At 48.5% G+C, this 25,004-nt stretch overlaps 1 protein-coding gene and 1 long non-coding RNA gene across 2 annotated transcripts in view; one reads left to right on the plus strand and one right to left on the minus strand.

The window, feature by feature from the left end:
* LOC141410199 (uncharacterized) overlaps window positions 1–25,004 on the plus strand; it is a gene marked incomplete at its 5' end in the record, with an annotated part of 195,210 nt that overhangs the window by 19,866 nt on the left and 150,340 nt on the right. The window lies entirely within an intron of this gene.
* On the minus strand, window positions 7,216–9,032 carry LOC107130742 (uncharacterized). Its single transcript, XR_010586134.2, has 3 exons — window positions 8,914–9,032; window positions 8,638–8,789; window positions 7,216–8,007 (listed from the first exon to the last, which is right to left on the minus strand). It is a non-coding gene; the product is annotated as an uncharacterized lncRNA (long non-coding RNA).

A 25,004-nucleotide genomic window follows, 5' to 3' on the forward strand; every position in this document is an offset into this window, starting at 1 on the left:
GTGGGGGTGCAGCCTGCGCCTGCCTGTGCGCCAATAGGGCTGGTCATCTTGAGCATCTGGGAGTGTCTGGGTAAGTGAGGTCTGGGCAAGGCAGCATCCACAGACCTGCGTAATTCTCACTTTGTCCACGTTATCCGGCAATGCCACAAAATTATCAAGTAAGTGTTCTCCAAGCGCATATTCAGTTAGTGTTTGGAAAGTGCATAGGTACCTCATACAGCACCTTTAAGAGGAACTAGGAGCCCAGGAATGAGAGCGGGTGTGAGGCCTGTACTCTCTTTGCATAGATAAAATATGCATGTGCATATCTGAGGCCAGAAAGTTAGATTGGGGCCAGAATGTGGAAGTCCTTACCTGTGGGATACTAGGGAACCACCGAGGGTTTCGGAGAGAATCGTGTCTCTGATGTGCGGCATGCCGTGGAGCCGGGGGGTGACAGGGCAGGCTCATGCAGGGCACTCGCCGTGGCCGGAGGAGGAGAGAGGGCAGCCAGTGAGCTGAGCAATTCGGTGCCTGGGTCAGGAGGGGAAGAGGGAGTACAGGAAGGCGGATGAAGCTGCGAGTCTGCACCCCGAGGTCGCCGTTGCGCTTTGCCGGAAATCAGGAGAAGCAAGTGTGGACCTGACTCAGAGATACTTAGAGACACCAATGCAAGCTGCAAGTTTGGAAATACAGGAGGAGGCTTGGGGAAAATCTGGAGCAGGGAGCATTTGGGAGCCTCTTAGGTAGAAGTGCACGTCAAGTAGCCAGAGTGTGAGGCGTGCATGTCTGGAGAGAGGAGGCCAAAGGAAAGCCCACATTTGGAAATGGAGGAAGGGTTGGAAGACCCAGAGGAGGCCCTGCTTAGAGTCCAGAGAAGAGCTGGATGGCGCAGTTCACTAAAGCCCAGAGCCGAGGGTTTCCAGGAGAAAGTCCCAAGTGTTGCTGAAAACCAGGGGGCAGGACTCCAGTTGGAGCCTGTGAGGGGAGCCTGGCGGCCCTGATCCCTGAGAGCAGCCAGAGCCTGGGTGTCATGGTGGAAGTGGGTGGGAAGTGCAGGAAGCAGGTGGAGATGGTCCTTCAAGGCCTGGTGCTTCACACAGGTAGCCAGCTGTGGACCGAGACACAACTGGAGAGGGGCCTGAACCCAGAGCATCTCCAGGTGGAGGAGGGAGCCAGGAAGGGCAAAGGTATCCGGAAGAAAGGGGGCAGGCATGGAGCCAGGTCCCCAGGGAGGCTTCAGTCTTCTTTCCCTGTTCATGGACTGGTTGTTGGTTATTTTGAGTTCTCAAAGTCGTCCACTCGGTGCGGTCCAGAGAAAGTTCCCAGGGTCTCAAGCCGGAGCAGGCCTTGTGCTTTTCCGAACACTGTGCGTGTTGACTCAGGGTTACCGTCAATGGCTAATTCTAGCGTGTCTTTTGTTGAAGTCTGCAGAAGAGCCTCAACCAGCACCTGCTTTTGAAGAACTTAGAAAACTTGTGTTCTTCTGATTCTGGGATTTTTGCCTGAAATGCCTCGTATATTTTTGGCTAGGTGTTGTTAGCACTTGTGTTACAGCATTTGGAGCTCTGTATTTTTGTGATGTGCTAGCTGTGAGGATGTTTAAAATTAGATTCCTAGAAATCAGGTTATAGGAGCTCTCGGCCATACTTCATGGGTTATGTTTTGACCCCTCATAGTGGACCCCGTTGCAGTGGCTATTCTTAGTATTTGTGGAACACCTGACTGGTGATGCTAGGAGAATGTGATTTGTTTTCTTTGTAAGTCTAAAGTCTAACGACCTTGTAGAGTCTTTATACCTATCTCTTATAAATCAGCTTTAATATACTTGAAAATGTCCTCATTGTGCCCTTGAAAAGCAGGCTCACATTTTAAAAGTCATCCTTTTAAAATCCTTTTCTGCAGCCTGTGCCCTTTGTCTGTTTTGTTACCTTCACTGCAACATCATGAAACAGGGACAAGGGCTAGAATCTATTTCATACACAGAGCTTGAAACAGGGACAAGGACTAGAATCTCTGTTTCATACACAGAGCTGAACTGTGCTGAGCGACCTGCTATGCTGACGTCTGTTTCTGTCATGAGAGGGAACCCAGGCCTCTTGACTTTTCCTTTTGTACATTTTCAAAAAGCATATTTTTTCCTCTCTTGGGTCCATTCCATAGTGGGATTCTCTCCTAAGGCTGTTTCTTTGCGTTCCATTTTGACAATTATGATTTATTTCTGAGATGATGAAAGGGCAGTGAAAAGGCCTGGGAAAGAGAAAGCAGGAAGAGAAGGAATTGTCTCATGATTTTAGTCAGAAGGAAATCACTCAGACAGAAACGCTATTCCAAGTGGGTCAGATCCCAGGAAGTGGGATTGAATAAGTGACATGATATCGCACAACTGTTTTACATTCTTGCTGTTGCCAGGGGTAATGAAAAGAACGAGTATATTCATTCCGAGGTCAAATATATATCTTTGCTGACTCTGACTATAATTAGCAGAATTCGTTCAGTTCAAGTTTGAGAATACCTTTACAGAAGAGGGTCTTCGTGCACGTGTGCCTATTTCTATTTATATGTTCACACGTATTGGAGTATAAATGTGTGTGTGCTGTGTGTGAGACCTCATTATTTGAAACAAGAAATGTGCAGTAGAGCTTATTAATTACGGGAAGGTACATTTGGGGGATAAACCACTTTGTTTAGAATTGAATAATGGGGTCTTTGAGGGATGTATATATGTATGTGTGTTTGCATTTATGTGTATGAAAGTGTGTATTGCATGTATATGTGTTGCGCATGTATGTGTGCCTTTGCGTGTAATGTACATGTGCATGCATGTGTATATGTGTGCATGTGTATTTGTGTTGCATGTATGTGTGTGCATGTGTTACATGTTTAGGCACGACTGCACATATGTGCAAGTAGGCATGCATGGATGCTCATGTGTATATAGTTATACATGTATATTTGTGCATGTTATGTCTACGCACTTACGTATGTATGTGTGTCAGAATGTGTATGTATATGCATGTGTGTTTGAGTGTTGTGTGTATGCTTGTGCGTGTGTGTTTGAGTGTTGTATGTTTGTGTGCGTGTGTTTGAGTGTTGTGTGTATGTGTATGTATGTGTTATGTGGTGGTATTATGTGATTATGTGAACGTGTGTGCATGTGTGAATGTATGTATTGCATATAGGTGTGCGTGTCCGTGTGTGTGTGTGTGTGATATGTGTCTGTGCATGCATGCATGTGCACATTTGATTTGTGAATCCTCTCTTGGAGGGGCATGTTCCTGGAGACAGTGCATGGGATCCTCCGCTGTCCTCTCAGGGAGAGAGACATTGTGAAAGTTCGAGCCATTAGGTAAACATGCCTGATGTTCTATAAAATATATATTTAAATATACCACTGGGGTTAAATATATGTTAAATGGGTGCAAAGCTGTTATATTGCATTAAAAGTCATGTTAGTACTTCCTGGTTAAAGGCTTTGTGAATGATTTCCTGTACATGGGACATAATACACCACACAGAATTACAGCAGGTCAATGGTATTTGCCAGGAGGTCTGGCTTATGATTGGTATTTCTAGTTGCAGACATGCAGGTTGAGCTTTGCTGGACTTAGAGGAGGGTCATTGACTCTGCCCACTGAATGATACCAGCGTCTCTGCTGCTTCCTTTTTCTGCTGGCTTCATCCAGAGCTGGGACAGCTGCTCTCAGACGCATTGTACTTTTTTCTACATAAAAATCTGCAGCATTTGTTAGCAGTCCAGTAGCAGACCGAGTGGCAGGTCCAGGGGCAGGTCCAGCGTCAGGTCCAGCATCAGGTCCAGCGGCAGGTCCAGCATCAGGTCCAGGAACAGGTCCAGCGGCAGGTCCAGCAGCAGGTCCAGTGTCAGGTCCAGCGGCAGGTCCAGCCAACTTTCCACATGGCCCATGTGAAAATGTACCCTCTCCCTTCCATTTTTTAAAGCAGTATCATTAGTAGAGCCTACTGCCATTTCTCCTTGAGCTCCTCACAGTGGATGGTAAGCATTTGCTTTATTAAAGCAAAGTTCCGTGCTCTTTGTGCTAAGTCCCCTCTGCCTTTCTGTGAGAGGCTAGAATTGGGATCGACCCTCAGCTGTGCCAGAGCCTTGGTACATGTCTCAGTTCTGGAATCTACTCTGTGCTTGTTGCCTTCCATCCACCGACAGCCGTCTGTCTTCCTGTCACTCCTTCAACATGGAGTCCAGCAGTGTGCACACAGGTGAGCCTGTGTGAATGCTGGTTTTGTAGGATCTTATCGGGACCTTAGTCATCTTTTCACTAGGAAACCAGACACTGCAAAGGACTTAAAGAAAAGCCCAAAGAAGCCGTATCAGTAGAATCATAGAGACAGAATTCTACAACCATGGGAAATGGCATTGATTATCATGAAATGTGCATTTATGTGAGGCATAGTAAAACATCACATTTCTTACTGGGTAAGAGCTTGGAAAAGATTATGAAAGTATAACTGACTCTACTCTTGTATCGTAGAACATGGTAAAATGATGCAAGGTATTGTATAGAATGGAACAAACAGAATATAATTATATAGAGTAGCGCAGAATAGAACAAATAGCATAATGTTATATAGGGTAGCATAGAATAGAAGAAACAGTGTAACATTATGTAGTATAGTATACAATAGGAAAAATCGTATTACATGGTCTAGAATAGAACAAGTGGGATAGTATTGTAGAGTATTCAGTTGAACTAATGACGTAGTATTGCATAGCATAATACAATCTAGATTAGAACACACAGCATAGTATTAATATTACGTAGTGTGGTGTGGAATAGTAGAGTCGCATGGCACAGAACAGAGAGGATAGTGTTCTGTAGCACTGATGCAGGAGTTTTGCTCTTTAGCTCAGCTGGGTCCAGGTTCTTGTCTCATGACCAGGAAGAAACAGGCACGGGGACATCGAAGAGTGAGTGCAGTGGAACTCGTTAAGCTAAAAGTTAAGCTCTCAGCGAAAAGAGGGGTCCTGAGAGCAGATTGCTGGTCGCCCCCTTCCCAGTTGACTACAAGGGCTTTTATATAGAAGCTGATGGGGCTGGTCTCGCTGTCTAAGGAGCAAATATCTGGTGGTTCCACCCCATTCCCTCGTGTGCATGGGGACCTTTAGTCTGCTGTGAGCATGTTTAGGAGGGCCCCCCCGTGCAAGTCCCCCTATCTGCACAAAACATGGGCTGGAGGCTCTCTGGGACCCTTCCCTTACTGTCTGCCTAAAGCAAGCTGGCTAACTCCTTTCTGTATAGAAGAAAATAGAATAGAATAGAACAGATAGTACAGCATTTTATAGTATGGAGTGAAGCTGTAGTATTCTATCATAGAGAATGGAATAGTATAGAATAGAACAAACAGATCGTACTAGTGTAGTATAGAATAGTAGCCTCATGCAGCACGGAGCAGGGTTGTGCTCCCTATGTACAGAGTGTAACCACCAGGAGAGCATTCTTCAGTGGGGCGTCACTGGCCCTTCATATTTCTTTGGTTCTGCGGAAATGAGGAGAGGAAGTTAATAGAGGGGGAGGAGGTTGGCTTTCTTACTTTTAAGGCGCTCATTACTTCTTGGGGATCATTTGATGGTCCCCTTTGGTAGTGTTCTGTGATGCAGTCTCTGTACTCTGTGTAGGGTGAAATGTGGGGCAGTCTGTGGACTCTGTGTAGGGTGAAATGTGGAGCAGTCTGTGGACTCTGTGTAGGGTGAAACATGAAGCAGTTGAGAAAGGATGAAGTCAGAAGTAGCTCAGCAGAGATGCACCAACTCTTACCTGGGAGACTGTGGAGCAGTCTGTGGACTCTGTGTAGGGTGAAATGAGGTGTTTTGTGTGAATTGTTGTCTCATGCCTGGCACATGGCAGAGCCTCCGTGGATCTTGCCGTCGTGAACCCTCTGATAACTTCTCTACAGTGCCGTCCACACTATAAATACCACACATTGTGGGAAGTCCAGGCCTTTTCAAAGGCTGGGTTTCATTTTAACAAAATTGTTATGCCCTGCTTATTTGGAATGGCCAGATCATCCTGCACTTCTGACTTCACCTGTCCAGCTGGGTACACCTCCCTGCGTGCTGCCAAGGTTTACGGCGGAATTCCCTGACGCCACTACCCTCACTGTCTGCACCTGAATCTGCTGTGGGGTGATTTCCTTATTGGACTTGTCTGGGGACCTCCTGAGGGGTGGATGGGTGAGGACTGGGTTATCTGGGGAAGGTGTTCATGGCATTCCTGTTTGCAGTCTGTGTCTCTGTTGGAAGAGATGCTTTTAGCACATCCGTTAATCCAGACGTGATTAGCAAGGAGTGTCTCTCCCAGGTAAGAGTTGGTGCATCTCTGCTGAGCTACTTCTGACTTCATCCTTTTTCAAGTCTGTTACAAAGAGAACTTTGGTTTCTCAAGGTTTAAGAATTGATGTCAAAGAGCAATTTAGTGTTCTTTTTGAGTCACCAGCCTTGCTGTGGATGATTCATGAGTCTTTGGTGGTTAGGGCCACAGCACAATCGGTGGGCCGTCTGTTCCCCACCCTGGTGGATACTTTCTCACCCAAAGAAATGTATTCTGTTAACATGTCTCAGTTAGAATATTTTAGTAGGAGACAGAGTTATGGCTCTTGTTTTAATTTGTAATAGATGATTACTGTAGCAGGGTCAAGGTTGAGACTTGCAGTGTAGCTCATGGAAAACATTGATTAGAAACACCCAAAATATATCACCAGCTTTGTTGCTGCAGCTCCAAGGGACTAGGAATGCATATATATTTTTTCTTTTGTTATTATTTATTATTTTTATTTTTGAGACAGAGTCTTGCTCTGTCACCCAGGCTGGATTGCAGTGGCATAATCTCAGCTCACTGTAACCTCTGCTTCCAGGGTTCAAGAGAATCTTGTGTCTCAGCCTCCCAAGTAGCTGGGATTACATGTGCCTGCCACCATGCCCAGCTAATTTTTGTATTTTTAGTAGAGACAGGGGTCTCACCGTGTTGGCCAGGCTGGTCTTGAACTCCTGACCTCAAGGGATCTGCCAACCTTGGCCTCCCAAAGTGCTGACATTACACACATGAGCCACTGTGCCTGGCCGCCATGATCATTTTAAATGTGGCACTGAATATCTGCCTTTTTTTTTTTTTTTTAAGAAGTGCAAATGTTACCTCTCACACCTCTATTCTGTTGCTGGCCTGGGCTGGCCAGCAGGGTTCCCAGGCTCGAGGCCATGTCTGAAGTGTTGTTGGACAGTGTGGATCTGTGACCCCTTGGTCTTTGGGGACGTGGGGCACCCCGAGACACCCACAGTCTTGCGAGGGCTTACGGCTCTGTGTGTGGCTGCTGTGAGGCAGCCTTCGGTGGGGAGGAAGGAGAGCAGAGCCCATCTGTCCTGGTGTGGAAAATGCCCAAGAAACCAAAGAAATGGTACAAAAAAATATCATCTGCCCTGGTGCCATTTCTTTAAAAAAAAAAAAAAAAAAAAAATTCACTCTGAATGTGGTTCTGTGCTTGAGGAGGATAGAAAATACCTGGAAAGGCACAGAAAGTGTTCTTATGGGGTCAGCGCCGGGAAGTGGGATGGGAGGCTTGGGAGTGTGTGCAAAGGAGGAAGTGGCATATTTTATTCTAGTTTATTTGGTAGAGCAAGTGATGAAAGTGAAGCTTGAGTGATCAGAGCAGCTCGGCCTTGCCATGGGTAGATCCCAGCGTGTCCCGCCTCCCGCCTGCAGCTGCAGCTCTGTTTCTCAGTCACAAATGAGACAGGTGGCCTGAGGTTGTGGGCCGAGGAGGGGCAGCTCGGTGTCCCCAGCACCTGACTGTCCAGGCTGCTTTTGGGCCAGCCTGAGGGAAGGGGCGGAGGAGAGCTGGGAGGGTGCACAGTGCGTCCTCCTCCCCCGCCCTGGGACTGAGGTAAGCCCAGGCTGCTGTCAGGATGGAGGAAGATGCCCTCAGGACGGAGGAAGAGGCCGATGGAGTTTGGTCAGCAGCCAGTGTTGTCTTTCCCACAGGGGATACGCAGTGCCCCAACTAGCAGGAAAAAACTCTGCTTTAGTTTTTAAATTTTGCTCATTCTCTTTATCGTGCTGGTCATGGTAAGATTTGGATATTGTTGGTAGGAATCAGTGTCAATTGCGTACAGTTGACTCTTGTCCAACACAAGCTTGAGCTTTGCGGGTCAACTTATAGGTGGATTTTTTCAACCAAACTCAGGGAGAAAATACAGTGTTCTGCCACGTGAAACGCATGTCGGAGGGCTGATTCTTTGTACACGCAGAAAATACAGTGTTCCTGCCATGTGAAACGCGTGTCGGAGGGCCGACTCTTTGTACACGCAGGTTCGGCAGGTCCACCTGTGGGGCTTGAATGTGCCTGGATTTGGTGTCCATGGGGTCCTGGAACCGACTCCCTGAGTCCAGCGAGGCTGGCCCCGGGATTGACTCCTTGAGGACAGCGAGGCTGGCCCCGGGACCGGCTCCCTGAGGACAGCGAGGCTGTTTCTAGTAGCAGGTGGTTTATTTTGTGTTTTCCCCCTGGCTCCACACCCCGTTCTCAAAGACACGGCTGTCACAGGGGGACCAGCTGGGGCAGGGGAAGAGTGGAGGGCACCTGGTAGAAGTGGCCGTGGACTCTCTTAGGAACGATAACCGTGACACCTACCGTAGACGAAGATGTTGTTGGTCTGCACTCTTCTCGTGTTGGTCTGGGGCATACAGTGGCCGTGGGCTGGTGTGGTCCACAGCCCCGGTCTGGGGCATGCAGTGGCTTTGGGCTGGTGTGGTCCACAGCCCCGGGCTCCGTGGTCCCTGACCCTGAAATCCCATCCGGTCCTGTGTCACCTTGGGCCAGCTGTCTCCTGAGGGGAAGGGAACAGGGAACAGCCCTCCCCGCATGGCCTCCCCAGCACCACCCACCCCCAGGACTTCCAGTGTTGACCCTGCTGGGGGCTCCTCTCTCCTGGGGGGACCTTGTCCCAACAAGAGGACTCCATGGGCTGCAGGAGGTGTCGAGCTATTTTCTCTCCTGGAACTGGGTTGCTGGCAGCTCCCAGATGCAGGAGGAAAGGCTCAGAAGTGCCTTCATAATAACGAGTTGTTGACGTGAACTTTGGACAGCAAACACTGCTTACATTTCCTTTTCCATTTTGATGCGTTAATGGTGTGCGGCAACACCGTGACACACGGGGATGCAGGTGATGGGTGACCCCCCCGCAAGGGGGCCATGCACCTGTTTGATAAGAAGGCATGCTTCTCTTACTGCAAATAAAAACTTTTAATGGTTTTCTGCCAGAAAGACCCTGTCCTTTATGTAGGATACATAGCGGATCATTTGGCAAGGGATTGGGGATTTGGGGTTAAACTAAAAACAAATTAATTTTATTTTGTAGCACTCTGAACCCATTTGAGTTAATTATTCATTGAGAATTTGAATAGCACACACTGTTCTGACTTCCAATTTCCCCCTAATGAACGGCATTTGCTGTAACATGACAAAACCCTTAGTCTTAGAATTACTGGGTAATGTGGAAAAAGTCAAAGTTGGTTCTCTGTTGTTTTGCTTTAAGGAAATTATATTACTTTGCAGCCACTTAGTTTTCTCCTTTCCAGTAAGAAAAATTGCTTTCTTACTACCTGAAAATTCGTGAAGGTCAAGGGGACACAGGCTGCAGTGCATTAAAAGCCACCATCAAATGTGGACGTGGACCGAGTTTTCCCCTGTTCTCTCCCACCATCAAATGTGGACGTGGACTCAGTTTCCCCCTGGTCTCGCCCATCATCAAATGTGGACTTTGACCCAGTTTCCCCGTGTTCTCGCCCATCATCAAACGTGGACGTGGACCCAGTTTCCCCCGTTCTTTCCCACCATCAAATGTGGACGTGGACCCAGCTTCCCCCTGTTCTTGCTAACCATCAAATGTGGACTTGGACACACTTTCCCTCTGTTCTTGCCCACCATCAAATGTGGACACGGATTCAGTTTCCCTCTGTTCTTGCCCACCATCAAATATAGATGTGGACCTAGTTACCTTCTGTTCTCACCCACCATCAAATGTGGGTATGGACCCAATTTCCTTCTGTTCTTGCCCACCATCAAATGTGGGCATGGACTCAGTTTCCCTCGGTTCGTGCCTACCTTGCCACCATGGCTCATTTCACAATCACTCAGGAAAGGAAGAAACATTATTTTTAATAGGCATGAAGGCAGTTGTTTTTAACCTAAGGAACAGGACATAATTCCAGCAATGGGAATGACCAGCCGAGTGGGTCTGTGTGAGGTTTGGAAGAAAAAAAGGATTTTAACTTCCCCTCTCTGTGTGTGCCCACCTCCTCCAGTTGAGAGTCACAGATTTAATTACTTTAATTTTGAGCTTAAAATAATTTGACAACCTAACAAAAACTACTACAGTCCTATAAAATTCTGCTGTGTGTTTGGTTTTTCAGTTGCTTTTCTGAATATGGTAAATGAATGCATTATGAGTTGTTATTTTAGTAATTGCTGTAAAAATTAATGTATGTTATAACCAAGTGTTATAAAGTTAATTTAGCACCAAAGTAAAGCTAAAGCTGCATTGATTTCCCAGTGTAGTTGTGCATAACAACGGCTCCATGAGGCAGGGGCTGTGACCCTGCAGTCTGGTGGAAGCAGGTGCCACCTGGCTGGTGCGTTCGCTGCCCGTCCCCTCTTGCTGCCAGGCAGCTTTGCAGTTTCCAGGCTATGCGGGAGTTGAGGCCGGTGGTCAGTAAGAGACGGTGGGGAGTTGGGTGGTGCAGGTTGGCGTGGGGTGGAAGGAGGCGTGGAGAGCCTGGGGAAGCCTGGACAGCAGCTCCGGTACCTGCACAGGGGGGCAGGGTGCAGCGGCACGGGACAGTGAGTAGCTCCTGGAAACAGCCGTTGGGGTTTTTATAGATGAGTCTGTCTTCAGCTCTGCATCCCTTTCCTGCTGAGTCCGGGTGGAGGGTGGAGGCGTCGAGCGCTTGTTTCTCCAGGTGAGGGCCCATCGGACACAGCCAGTGTTTCCTGGAGTCCCCTCACCTGGGAACGTGCCCCTGCACTTTTCAGAACAAAAGAAATCTTAGTTAAACTTGACACATCACCTTTCCAGAAGGTATTTAAGTCTGTATGCCTGTTAAGTCACCTAACTTTAAAGAGTAATGATACAATATGCTTCTTTTTTGGGGAGAAAACCTAGCTGATTTAAAAGATAAAATCAGAGGTTGGGGTCGCAGCATTTTGGAGGAGACTTGGTTTATGTCCTAGTGGGCAGCAGTGTTTCCTCAACTATGGTGTTTGCTCTATTATTACATTACAGAGGTGACACTTCAAGCATAGGGAAATGGAAGGCAAAACAGAGCCCCCATTCAGAGATAAACGTTATCAACATATTCATGCACTTCCTTCTGCTGTTTTTGCTCTTCACTTTTTATTTTAAGGCCACGTTCGTAGGATGGATATATAATTGTTTATGGTGACTTTAAAAGCACCTTTCTTGCTAAAAAGAGTATTTTTTCAGTCTGGAAAATTTAGACAACATGTTTTGTTTAAAAATTAATTATAATACCACCGTGAAGTCATCAATGTTTTTATACATTTTCTTGGTCTCTTTATGGACTTAATAGATACAATTTAACAAATTGGAAATAACGTAATATTATGCATAAAATGTTTCTTGGCATTAGAGATGGAGCAGAGAGGAGGCACAGGGCTTCCCGCTGGCTGAGGTCCTCCCAGGGTGTGACCAGCAGCCTCCCAAGTTTAGGGTCTGCACGGAGTAAGATTTCTAAATTGCCTTACACCACAACCCCTGCAGCCACGCGTCCCTTTGATAAGGGGGTGTACTCTGATAGATTTTTCAAGACAAGAGTTTGCTGGATCTGAGGCTGTTTCAGCTGCTTCTGGAGACGGCAGCTCTGGGACGTTTGTGCCAGCTCTCCCTCAAGACCCCACGGATGCCACATCCTCATCTTTTGGAACCCAGTGTTGTAGAGGAGAAATCTGAAGCCAGTTTGATTTTTGCTTCTTGGTAGGAAACTGATGTTTTCAGGCTTTTCCCCTTTATTTCCATAATGAAGATGATGTCCAACCTCATCCAGAGGTGTGTTTGTTACCTTGTCGGGAATGTCCAGCCCTTATGTCCCCCTTCAGGTCCTCAGTCCCTTTCTCAACTTCCTCGCAATCCTCCCCATCTCATCCATCTTCACTGTAATTCTGTTATTTTTTCATTTTTGTGCTCAGTTTCCCATGCGACTTTTGTTCTTGTTTCACAGATGCCCGTGCCAAACTTTATGTCTGGGGCTCGAGGGCCGTGTTTTATTCTGTCTGCCTCTGCATGTACTTTTGAGAAGTGGGGTTGGAGGTTGCCCCCCAGGTGCTGTTTCAGCTGGACCTGCCCAGACTCTGTGAATTGGGGGCGTCGGGCAAATCCCATGTGGCTCTATGGTGGGCCGTGCTGCTGAACCGTACATCTGAGGTTTGGGGGCCGTGTTTCATTCTGTCTGCCTCTGAATGTACTTTTGAGAAGTGAGGGTGGGGGTTGCCCCCTGGGTGTTTCAGCTGCACCTGCCCAGACTCCCTGAAGTGGGAACGTCGGGCAGAACCCGTGTGGCACTACAGTGGGCTCTGGTGCTGACAGAGCAAGAAGCCGCACTCCCAGGACGTGCTTGCAGCTGTGGGCAGGACTGGGATTGTGACAGGATCATTTCTTTCTCTAAAATACATCTCAACTGTTATCCAGAGGGTTGGCTGTAGGCTTTCAACAGCTTCACTCTTCTTAGTTACCAGGAGACAATTCACTAAACAGAGTTGCTGTCAGGGTTTAATTAGGAATTTCTGCGAGAGGCTGGTGGTACAGCTCCCTCTGCAAGCCTCCTGCAGCCTACCCGTCCCCACTCTTGGGCCCAGCCACCTGCATTGGTCTGTGGAGACTGCACATTCTCTGTTCTCCTAAGGGGCTCCTGGACTTTGGGACAGCCTTGGTAAGTTGATGTGTAACTCCCAGTCTCTTCTCTCTTTAAGTAAGTACGTTCATGGAATCCTGATCTTCGAAATTGTTTCATCTTTGTAAAACAGCCATAGTTTCCTAAGCCACCTTGTGTCTGAGTGTGAATCACTTGTTATTTTTCACTGCAGAATGAACAGAACTGGAATCATAAGATTTAGAGGGTGATGAAAAGACAGAGGTTAGCATATTCCATTTTCTCACCTTTTCCTTACACTTTTTCCTTAAATGCACCCCTCGTATGTCTGTGAAGTTCTTCCCAATTCTGTAACGTCACTCCATCCGTAAGTGGAACATTTGTGAACAGTAACAAGTATTGATGTATACACCTCTGCAACCCCGCTGGAATTAATGCTTTTTATTTATGAATGGATGGTCATCAGATGGCCAGAGGGATTCCCTGTGAATTGCGGGGGTCCTCATGCCTGCTTGTGAGTGACATGCACATGGCGAGGGCTAGGGAATCTGAGTCTCTGTGATTCGAGTAGTGACATCGTTTACGCAAGGCAGGTGGATGACTCTTTGAGCTTGGCATGCTCCTGGGTGGCACAGCACAGCTGACATGGAGTGGGGCAAGGGCTTGTTCCACGAGTTTCTGTGTTTTTGTTGTTGTTGTTGTTGTTGTTGTTTTTGAGATGGAGTCTCTCTCTGTCACTCAGGCTGGAGTGCAGTGGCGCGATCCAGGCTCACTGAAAGCTCCACCTCCCGTGTTCGCACCATTCTCCTGCCTCAGCCTCCCGAGTAGCTGGGACTACAGGTGCCCACACCACGCCCTGCTAAATTTTTTGTATTTTTAGTAGAGACGAGGTTTCACAGTGTTAACCAGGATGGTCTCGATCTCCTGACATTGTGATCCATCCGCCTTGGCCTCCTGAAGTGCTGGGATTGCAGGCGTGAGCCACCGTGCCTGGCCTGTTTTTGTTTTTTTGAGACGGAGTCTTGCTCTGTCATCCAGATTGAAGTGCAGTGTCATGATCTAGGCTCACTGCAACCTCCACTCACTGCAACCTCCGCCTTTCAGTTCGAGAAATTCTCTTGCCTCAGCCCCCCTAGTAGCTGGGATTACAGGCATGTGCCACCATGTCTGGCTGATTTTTGTATTTTTAGTAGAGACAGGATTTTGCCATGTTGGTCAGCTGGTCTTAAACTGTTGGCCCCATGTGATCCACCCGCCTTGGCCTCCCAAAGTGCTGAGATTACAGGCATGGGCCACTGCACCCGGCCCTGTGTTTGACTCTTAAATCTTCTTTTTCTTCTTAATATTTCTGTTTCTGGACGGCCACTCAGTGGATATGGAGGAAGAGTTCACAGATGTCCGTATTACATTTCTTACTTAAATTAGCCTCCCTTGAACACTGCTATAGGGTACAGATGCATGAAGGGCTGAAAGGGTGGTTACGTCCCAGTAAGTGTGAGCGTGGAGCTGGTCTGTGAGACCCCGGTGCCAGTGAAGGCACCCGTGTGAGATGGCCTGGGATGGGGGTGTTCAGAGCCCTGACCGTGGCACACACCCTTCAGCTTTGCTGTTTCAGGCCATTGCTCTGGTCATCAGTGAGCAGAAGGTCTAACAGCAGTGATATTTATCACTAGCTGTGTTGGCCAATGTGTTAGGAGGGTGAACCTGTTTGACTTAAGCTGTTTGACGGGTTTGCATTTAAATAGACAACTGGTGACCTGGTGCCTGGACGCTTGCTCTGTGACTTGCCCTACGTGGCTTCTCCCTCTGGTATGCGTTAGATGAGATGGGCGTGTTTAGGGTGGTGTGGCCCTAGACTAGAAATGCAAACCCTGCCTCACCCCAGATCTGCCCCACCCCAGTGTGACTTTTGGAGGTGGAGGCCCAGCATCCTTCACCTGCCCTCCAGGGTGATGCTGAGGATGCTGAGGTTTCAGAGCGCTGCTTTGTTGGCACTCCAGCAAGTCCTGCTTAAAGAGGCCAGGATCTGAAATGGCAGGTTACCAAATTGTATAGCAGAAAAATAGAAACGTTTCCTTAGAATGGGCGTAGGAAGAAAAATGATTTCCTTCACCATATCTGGAAAAGATTTCAAATTAGCAGGCACTATTTGGAATTATTAGTGGTCTCCTGTATTTCTTATCTTTTTTTTGTTTTTTGTTTTTTCTTTATTTTGATACAGGGTCTCACCCTGATGCCCAGGCTGGAGTGCAGTGGTGCAATCTTGGCTCCCTGCAACCTCTGCCTCCTGGACTCAGGTGATCGTCTCACCTCAGCCCCCTGAGTATCTGGGACTACAGGCACGATACCATACCTGGCTAATTTTTTTTTTTTTTTTTTTTTTTTTTTTTTTTGTAGAGACGAGTCTTGCTATGTTGCCCAGGGTGGTCTCAAATTCAAGCATTTGTCCTGCCTCAGTCTCCCAAAATGCTTCTGTACCCCTGACCCAACAAGGAAGGACAAGAGGCGTGAGCCACACTCCTGGCCTCCTGTCTTTCCTTGTTGGAGCAGGGATGTAGTAGCACTTGCCGCAGCTGACTTGAGTATATCTCGTTTTGCTTTGTTTTCGTCACGGGTAACCTGGCAGTGCTGCTGGCCAGCTGTTTTTTCGATGGACTGGCAGAAAATCAAACTGAGACCCGGGTTCCTTTCTCCCCGGGTACTGACCAGGTGGGAGAGGAAGGACGTTATCTGAGTATCAACTTCATGAGGGCTGGTGGGGAAACGTCAACTTTAAGGTGCCTGGGATCTAAGGCATGGAACCCAGAGTGCAGCGGAACATAGGGGATGTATCCTTGGGAGCAGAGACGTGCGGACCAGTGCCCTCGTTCCTGGCAGGTTCTGAGTGCAAGAAAAGGTTAGTGACCCAGCCGAAGTCACGGAGCAACCTGCCAAGACCTGCCTGGATGTGTGGCTGGCATCTGTGCTGGCCCCAAAACTGCCCATTTGGGGATTCCTTGCAGTTTCAGACCCATCTAGGGGTCCGGAGAGGGTCCCAACCATGACCTCAAAGAACGAGGTGTTGCCTTGAGATCCTCCAAGGTGAGGGTAGGAATTTTTTTTTTTTTCAATTAGCAATAATTTGTTGTGAATGATCTTGGACCTATTTTCCACTTCTTTGTATAGGAAGAGAGACAGAATAAAAAGTCTCAATGTGCCAGATGCCATGTAATGAAGTCGTGGGGTTAACATTGTTGATTATTATGTAACATCACGTTAAGTGGAACATATTCACACGTGTCCACAGCGTGTGCGTGTGCCCAGTCCGATGAGCACGTTGGGTTGGGGTCGCTGCTGGTTCATGCAGCCCCTCTGGGTGGTGCTTTCTCTGTGACTTGCCCAACACCTTTGCTGCTGCCTCTGTTGGAGTTCAGCCTTGACCAGCCTTGCTGCCACCAGGTTCTCGGGGCCTGTGCACCCTCTTCCCCGCGCGCACCCTCTACCCCGCGTGCACCTTCTTCCTGGGGCACACCCTCGTCTCCGCGAGCACCCTCGTCCTCCGTCCTGCCCACCCGGGGTCTGCTGTGTGTTTCTACTCAGCCCATGCCTGCCTCTTGCTGTGAGCTCAGTTTATTGAGGTGCGGTGAGAAACCAACAGAGGGGAGCAGTGTCCCAGCTTGTCAGGGCAGGAGGGAGCCTTGGGCATCTCTTCCCCAACTCTGGCGACCCACTCTTCGCGATATAGTGCTGGGGAGAGAGGTGAGTTCTAAAGGTAAGACGGCCGTGATTTCCTGAGTCTTAATTACCTAACACTGGGTCATCTGCCATGTCGCCTCATCGAAGGGCACCTCTAGAGACAAAGCAAAGCCTCTGGTGGCCGTGGGCGGGGTGGCCATGCCTGTCTGTGGGTTCTGTAGAACCTACCCAAAGCCCCTCCAGCCGTGGGGATGTTCAGGCACTTGCCGCCTGTAGGAAGTGTGCGTTAGCCGCGTGGTAGGTGCGGACGCCTGGAGGGACAGGCACAGGCCCACAGGCGTGTTGAGTGTGGGAGATTTAGCCACGTGGGGACGTGTGGCGGGATAGGCACAGGACCACAGGCGTGGCGGGTGTGAGAGAAAGTGCACAGAGTGCCCAGCAGATGGCGTGTGGTCAGCGGAAGCCGTGAACACAGGCCGGGCTCGGGAGACACATTTGGAAATACACTTTAAGCAACATCAATGGATAATGCTGTGATTTGGTTTCCTCCCGTGGTCCAAAACACGTTCTAGAGATGCCGCTGCTTTGTGTGTACCTGAGACAAGGGTCTAAATGTATTAGGGCCTTGATGTAATCTGTAAGACAGGTACAAAATGCCTATTTCAACGAGGCACTGAACAAGAAAGCGTGCTCTATTCAGTGCAATGAGAATGCTTCATTGTCATAAGCAAAGTAAAATGCCTCCAACGCGAGCTTGCCATGTGTTTAATGACCTTGGACACGAGCCTCCTAAACCTGCCAGAAAGTGCTTCCAGCGTGGCTTCATGCAGTGGTTTCATGCAGTGGCTTCAGTGGAGAATGTGCATATGTGGCTGATACTGAGAGCTGCGCAGCACCCTCCTGACCTGACGCATGCCCATGTGTGGACCGTGAGCCGGGCAGCACCCTCCCGACCTGACGCATCCCCACGTGTGGGCCATGAGCCGGGCATCCTGACCTGACAGGTCCGCATGTGTGGACCATGAGCCAGGCAGCACCCTCTTGACCTGACGGGTCTCCTTGTGCCCATTGTGGGACCTCCGTCAGTCAAACAAGTGACACATGTCAAACTGAATGCAGGGAGGAGGGTCCAGGATTGCACGCAGGCTCCATGTCTCATCCTTCTGAGGCCTTCTGGGAAGCCAGGAGGGCAGTGGGGTCTTTTGCGTGTTTCCTCCTGGTGGCTATGAATTTGTACCAATGGCTTTTTGCAAAAGGGCCCGGAGGCGGAATCAGACCCTGTCTTAGAAAGGATGACGTCTTCACGGGCACCTCTTTCCGCCACTCTAGTGCTCCTGTGATTTTTCAATATGTGCACCCTGCAGACTTCAGCCTGTTGGTGTCTTGGGGGAATAGATACCAGGATTGTTCCAATGTGTGCAAACCTGAAACAGGAATTTCTCTGCATTAAGTTGGTCACCAAAATGGGAGGTAAGGGGAGAGGGGAAGGAACTTCTTGGCCTCATCAGCCCTTTTCTTGAAACTCACAGTCAAACTTTGTCAAATTCTAGATGATGGTGCTTTAGTCGATGCATTTATGTATGTTATGTCTTGTTTTCTGAGTATGGTGCTTCGAGAATTTAAATATTAAGGTGAAATTGCCATGCACGGTTGAATTGGCACCATAATTTGACTCTCTGTAAAGCCTTTTGGTTTTCTGTTAGAGTGACTTACCATTTTTTGAGTTAACTGAAACAAACTATGCTGTCAGCACGAAGGAACCACTGTACAGTTAGGACATCCAATTAAATAGAATTCTCCTAAATAGAGCGTGCTCTTTTCATAAATTTTAAAAATTCATCTATTCATCAAACACATATTGAGTACTTATCACCCTGGTTGCTAGTCACTGTTCATATATATTTTTAAGGAATTACTTCCACCTAGCTCTGAAATAACATTGTATTTAGAATTTAGCCCAGAGGTGATTAAGCATGAACTTTTCTCAGCAGTCTTGTTTTCATTTTTACTTGAGAGCATGTTCTCAGACTCGGTGCCCAGCTGACGTTACTGTGCATTGCCCCAGGCACACACCTGGCCGGCGCTGTGTCTCTGGGGCTTTAGAGCAGGAAGGAAGGGCTGCCAGGTGTCTGGCCCTTCCATGTTTCCCTGGGGGAAGGATTAGGCCTTGGGCAGGAGTCTTGGCTTGTCTTACTGGATTAGCTGGTGTCATTCAGTCAGCTCTGCCTTGGTGTTAAGCTCTGGACTGACTCTGACCTCTGAATGGCAGAGGAGAGGATGGCGTTTTAGAATCAGTCATGCAGACCGGCGCACCCAGCAGGTCTCGGATTAAAAGTGGTGGCAATTGATCACTTCCCTTTTTGGGAGAACTGTGTGGATTGACTCAGACTTCTTTCTTTTGATTTTATCTTGAGACTTTGCAGAAGCAAAAATGCCTTTAAAAAATTAAATGATGGGCTTTTGTAATGTTTGTGTCTCCCCAAGATTCACAAGTTGGAATCCTCACCGCGAGGAGATAGTGCTAGGAGGGGGAGCTTTGGGCGGTGAGGAGGTCGTGAGGGTCTCATAAATGGGATTTGTGCCCTCAAAAAAGGGACTACAGAGAGCTCCCTCGCTCCTTCCATGGTGTGCGGACCCAGTGAGAAGCGCTGTCTATGAACCAGGAAGCCCTCACCAGGCCAACCTGTCATGCCTTGACTATGGACTTCCCAGCCTGAGACTGAGACTGAGAGCTGTGAGAAATGAACTTGTGTCATTTGCCAGCCCCTGCCCAGCCTGTGGTGTGTTGTTAGAGCAGCCTGGGTGAACGAAGGCAGGTCGTGAATTTTCTGTCATGCTTTCTGGCTTCAGATACTTGCTAGGGAGATGTCACCATCTTACCCAGGTGGAAGTGTCTGGAATCAGACGTTCCGTTATGATTTGACCTTGTTCTTGCCCCACGCCTGTGCCGTTCACACCTCCAGGTGTCTCGGCTGCCCGCGGCCCCTCCAAACGTTTCTGATTCGGGGTGTGGTGCTGGTCGCGGCCGTGCCGTCAGTGACCAGGAGTAGGAGCTCGCGCCCCTCGTGAAGCAGCAGCCTCACCCGGAAGCTGCCGAGAAGCATTTGACAGAAGGTGATCGCGCCTCAAGACTGAAACTTCCTGTTTACAGGGAATGGAGGTGCATAGTAGGGAATTTCATGATGGCCCTAGAAACAGATGCCTCTGGGGTAGGGGATATTCTGCAGGACAATGCAATGATCTTCTCGAAAAGTGAAGATCACAGATAAAAGGGGTGCGAGGCTGTCCCTGACTAAGACGGGGAAGGAGAGTCACTCAGCACAGTGTGTGGCCCGGATAGAAAAGACGTTTTCGGAACGACTGTGCTACCTGAACATAACCTGGACAACGATGCTCTGAAATCATTCTTGTCTGCCGATGATGGTACTGCGGCTGCAGAGGGGCCTTTATTCCTAGGGAACGTGTGCCTGAGGACTCGGTGAGGCAGCAGGAGCCTCTCACCTTCAAGTGGCTCCAGAGAAGAAACAAATCTGTCTCTCTGTCTGATCTACAGAGAGAGTGAGAAAGCAAATCTAACGAAATGTTAGCAGTTGTTGGAGCTCCACGTGGAGAAAACTTGACCACTCGTTGTACTGTTCTTCCACTTTTTAAATATGTTTGAACATTTTCATAATGAAAATGTGGGAAAGTAAAAATAAATCTGGAAATTAGAACGGAAGTGAGCCCAGCCAAGCGCTCTTGGGTTAAGCCGGGAAGAGCCAACGGTCCGTTGGTGTTCTCTCGACTCGTCGTGGGGATTTCCTCCTCCTGGGTTCACCACCTAGTTTTCCTTGTGATAGTTATTTTATACATAGCTATGAGCATAGGTGATACTGAAAACACACGTTTAGTGTGGTTTGTCATTAAGAATTTGGAGAACTGGCTAAATAAACCACTTGTACAGAGTTGAGATGAGCACTACCTGCCTCAGCGTCTGTGGTAACAGCTTCATTTGGGTGCAGAGCTTGGCAGAGGTTTGAGTGACTCTGTCTCGATGGTCCTCTGTCAGAGGACAAGGTTAAGCATCACCACCGAGGGCCCTGTTGAGCCTCTGGGCTGGAAGTAACCTCCGCCTGGCTGGTGAGGCAGCCTCTGAGGGCCTTTCCTGACAAAGCCCTTCACTGAGCTGCAGTTTGGCCATCTCTGCCCTCGCCTCCCCGACTGCAGGGCCTCGAGGTCTCACCACCTCCAGCCTGAGCACCCAGTGCCCAGGGGCAATTTCCCACCTTCCCTGGGGGCTCAGGATTCTGGCTCCCGGGGCAGTGCCCGCAGCTGGGCCCCTCCTCCTGGGCTGGGGGTAAGGCTGGCCACGGCCTCCTGCTATGTCCCACTGGCCACTTCACCGCAGCTGCAGCCCTCACTGGGTGGCCCCTCCTGCTTCTGTTGGATGAGGAGATGCAGGCCTTCACCGAGGCTTCCTGGCCTCGCCCCTGCTGGCCCCAAGGCTGTGCCGCTTCCCCCTTCCCAGCCCCTGGTCTCTGTACAGTATCTGTCCAGGATGTCTGTCCATCTGTCCTTGACATTCTGTCCAGAAGCAGCCACTGTCATCTTAGTTTGTGAGGGGCGAGCAGAGCCCAGGTGCGGTCGATGTGGAGATGCTCATGCACTTCAGTGTGCAGGGAAGTGAGTTCCTTCATATCTACAGCCTCTGCACAGCCAGCTGGGAGCTCACCCCATTCACAGGTGGATGTGCCTTGTTTTTTGGCCCAATCACCTGCATTAACTCAGAAGAATCACAGTTCCCTGCTTTTCTGTCTTTCGTGACCGTCCACCTCCCTCCTCTGCCTGGGGCTGAATGGTGGGGTCTGTCGTGGGTTCGTGGGACCCTCTGTTCTTGTGCGGCCACCAGGAACTGTTATCCGGGCTGATTCCACAGGAGGAGTTTGGGGTGAGCTCCTGAGCGACAGTTGGGAAGACTGACGTCTGTGTAAACCTTGCTTGTTCATGGTTATTCCTCTCAGTCTTCTTAAATTGTGAAAAATTGGGGACCATTTTGAAATATGGATTTAGGTATGGATTGGTGAGGAGAGAACGTTGATCTAATTGGGTTTACGTTGTGTGTGATAATTTTACACTATCCTTGGGAAAAACTGAAGATGTTGACAGGGTCATGAGAATCGTTTCTTTCTTTCTTTCTTTCTTTCTTTCTTTCTTTCTTTCTTTTTTTTTTTTTTTTTTTTTTTTTTTTTTTTTTTTTTTTTTGAGATGGAGTCTCACTCTTGTTGCCCAGGCTGGAGTGCAATGGTGCAATCTCGGCTCACTGCAAACTCTGCCTCCTGGGTTCAAACAATTCTCCTGCCTCAGTCCCCCAGTAGCTGAGATTATAGGCGCTCACCACCACGTCCAGCTAATTTTTTGTATTTTTGGCAGAGATGGGGTTTTGCTCTTAAGGGCATTGTTGATTAAGTATTAATTGGTGGCCTGCCGTTGAACTAATGTTAGTGTAGTGCTGACATCATCAGCCATGGCAGAAACTTACTTGGCATCCCTGGAAAAGAGGGCAGGGAAGCATAGTGCCCTGATACCACCTCATTCTCCAGTGCTACTTCCAACTCTGAGCTGATGGTCATTATGAGTGGATCTGCCCTGGACAATTAGTTTAGTGCAGCTGCCTTGGACAGTCAGGTTAAAAGTAACAAACCGCCACAAAACTCAGCTAATAAAATGTGAGGAGAGACATGGGGCACCAGGAAGGGGTGAGGCCTGTCTCCCTGTGTGCCATCTGTGTGGAGCCTCAGTACCTAGGGGACAGCGTTTACACAGAGCCCCAGGTTTTTATTAGCATTTCCCTGAATAAAATGTCACTTGTGAGCTGCGGACTGGGAGGCTTTTTCTGATTATTAGGTTTCGTAATGTGGGATCATCAGTAGGCAAGGTGGGCCTGAGGGCCATAGGATCTGGAGACTGTCCAGGGCTGCTTTCTGGGGATGACAGGCTTGTCCCTTCAGCAGTCAAGACACCAAAGAGAGTCTTTCTGAGAATAAAAGAGAGAAGCTTTTAAGGAAAAAAGCAGTTTCTCTCTCTGTTTGGGAGTTGAGTGCATTTTCCTACATTTACTCGGAGATGTTCCTTGGTTCCCACCATGTGCCATCGCCCCGCTATGGGGTAGGGTCACCCCACCGCGTACCTAACCCAGGAAAACTCCTCTGCAGTTATTTCAGAGGCTGTGTGCATTTCTCTTGCCTCAACGGGTAGAGTGAGTTTTTCTTCCTACTGTTTTTAGTCAGTTTTCTTAATCTAGCCTGTTACTGGGATAAGTTCCAGAGACGAGCAGTTTTAAAACCAATCTTTGTACGTTGCGTAGAGAGCAGTCCACCTGTAACCAGTTTGTTCCTGGAGGTACCGCAGTGGCCTTGGTTACGCGAGGGCCCCGTGGCTCAGGATGGGCCGAGGAAGGAGTGCGTGAGCAGTGGGCACTGGCCGGAGGCAGGGGAGGCGTGGCCACCTGTGGCTCGAACTCCCCCCATCCACTCTACCGCACCGCTGGGACGTGAACATTCTCGCCCTGGACGTTTTGTCTGAATGTTCAGTGCCCAGGCTCTTGGGTACACAGGCGGCCCCGGGTTTTATTTCAAAAGGGTGTCACGAACAGTGAAGTAACCCACGTGCCTAAGCTTTGATTGACATGAAGGAATGTAGAGGCTGCTGAAATCCTGGTCATTTTGGAACAAAGTATTTTATTAACAGTTTTCTAAAAGAAAGAAATCATTAAAAAATTGATCCCTGTTGAGGTAGAAGGATCTCGTCCTCATGCTCCTCAGTTCCTTCCAGAATCAGCTTCCAGTTCAGCTGCAGAACAGGTTCTGGTGGTGGCTGGAGCAGCCCAGGCACGTGCCGTCGGGTCTAAGTTCACACTGGTGCCCGTGTGGTCTCCAGTTACGGTGCGGGCCGTGGGGTCTGAGTTCACACCATTGCCCATGTGGTCTCCAGTTACGGTGCTGGCCATGGAGTCTGAGTTCACACTGGTGCCTGCGTGGTCTTCAGTTACAGTGCTGGCCATTTGTGCCTTTCTGGGAAGTTAGAAGGAGGATCATTTCATCACGTCTCTGTCCTCCCACACCTGATCTATGCTGGGCCACCGTGAATTCTTCCTTTTAACTGTTTCTCTCATCACGGGCAACACTGGTGTTCTGTGGTCAATGTTTGCCATTTCTGAAAACGGATTCTGTGTTTCTTTATATAATCACCTGGTCTCTTTTACGAATTTCACTTTTCTTTAAGAAAATCATCGTGCTTTTATCTCTTCAATCTCAACTCTGTTCCCTGACACAGGCTCTTACCAGCTCGAAAATTAAAAGTAATCTTTGATTATACTTAATACTTTCTAAAGTTTTCAAAAGTTTATCAGCATGTGGGTTACTGAACATTGACTGTTTATTTAATGGAAAATTAGATTCTAAGTAGAGTATTAGAGTGAAAATGATCTGTTGATTTTATTAAAATATTCAGGTAAAAATATTAAAATGCCTTCGCCAAACTTCATGCCTTTGTAGCGTGAAAACATTAAGCTGCTCTCTGCTCCCGGGAATGCATGAGTAGAGTATGTGTTTGAAAGCGTCATTCCAGTCTTAAGTTTTAGGTATTCTTAAAGGGGTTGGCTGGAGAAGTGACATTTAGCATTGAGTGAACGTTTGACAAAGATTTGTCTCGATATAAAAATAGTTAAAAACAATCTTTAGTGTTTCCTGTCAGGGTTCACCCATTAAAGAATGGTCTTGTAAAAAACTCATCGAGAGTGTCGGCGCCCAGAGGTGCTACCTTGCCCACAGTTGTGTCATCTGCTCTCACCAGGCGACACGCCCAGCGTTTAGCTGCACGTCAGATGTGGCCACGGGGCCACAGGACATCCCTGCGGACGGATGTTCTTATGCAGATTAATGAGGATGGAGACCGCTGCAGAACTGTAAGCCCCCCAGGGGCTGACGGAAGCCTGGGAATACCCGAGACACCAGAGTCACTGCTGCCTTGGGTGGAAGGAAACCTGCCCTGGAAGATGGGAAATGCAATAAGGAGAAAGTACCAAGGTACATGATGCTGTGAAAACGGAGATGTTTTAATTAAATTAACAATTAAAATCATTTTAATTATGTGAATTATTTGAATTCATGTTAGTTCTTTTTAGGAAATTAATACTTAAAGCAAGTTCGCTTTCTGAATTGTTTGAATTAATTGAGTCAGCACAAGAGTTAGCATTGATATCTGACCCTCTTCCAGGGTTGGGGCAGAGGAGATGGGGGCAGAGGAGACGGGCCTCCCACCCGCTTTCCCCCGGAGCTCAGCCAGAATTTCCCATTGAGGAGCCCTCAGCTCCCTGAGAGCCAGGAGCTCTTGCGGAGAAGCCGCTGTCGGCATGCCACCCGCTTTGATGGCCCTGCTCTGCCATCCCTGCGCTCCAAGGGT

The sequence above is a fragment of the Macaca fascicularis genome, chromosome 4 (assembly GCF_037993035.2).
Source record: "Macaca fascicularis isolate 582-1 chromosome 4, T2T-MFA8v1.1".
In the NCBI taxonomy this organism is placed as follows: domain Eukaryota; kingdom Metazoa; phylum Chordata; class Mammalia; order Primates; family Cercopithecidae; genus Macaca; species Macaca fascicularis.